Source organism: Mastomys coucha, chromosome X (genome assembly GCF_008632895.1).
Source record: "Mastomys coucha isolate ucsf_1 chromosome X, UCSF_Mcou_1, whole genome shotgun sequence".
NCBI lineage: Eukaryota > Metazoa > Chordata > Mammalia > Rodentia > Muridae > Mastomys > Mastomys coucha.
The window spans coordinates 72,714,164-72,714,713 of record NC_045030.1 but is presented as its reverse complement, the minus strand read 5'-3'; positions in this window follow the sequence as shown (position 1 = coordinate 72,714,713).

Here is a 550-nt window from a genome sequence, read left to right as displayed (position 1 = left end):
AGTGCATACCATGTGTGTTCTTTTGAGATTGGGTTACCTCACTCAGGATGATATTCTCCAGATCCATCTACTTGCCTAAGAATTTCATTCTCAACTGAAGAATACCAAATTGCTGAGAAGCACCTAAAGAAATGTTCAACATCAGGCTGGCAAGATGACTCAGTGGGTAAGAGCACTGACTGGTCTTCCGAAGGTCCTGAGTTCGGATCCCAGAAATCACATGGTGGCTCACAACCACCCGTAATGAGATCGGACACCCTCTTCTGGTGTATCTGAAGACAGCTACAGTGAGTTATGCCAGAGTGAACAGGGCCGGAGCAAGCGGGGCTAGCAGAGGGCCTGAGTCCAATTCCCAGCAGTCACACTCATGATGGCTCACGGCCATCTGTACAGCTACAGTGTAAACACATCTTTTAAAAAAAGAGAAATGTTCAACATCCTTAGCCATCAGGGAAATGCAAATCAAAACAACCCTGAGATTCCACTTCACACCAGTCAGAATGGCTAAGATAAAAACCTTAGGTGACAGCAGATGCTGGAGAGGTTGTGG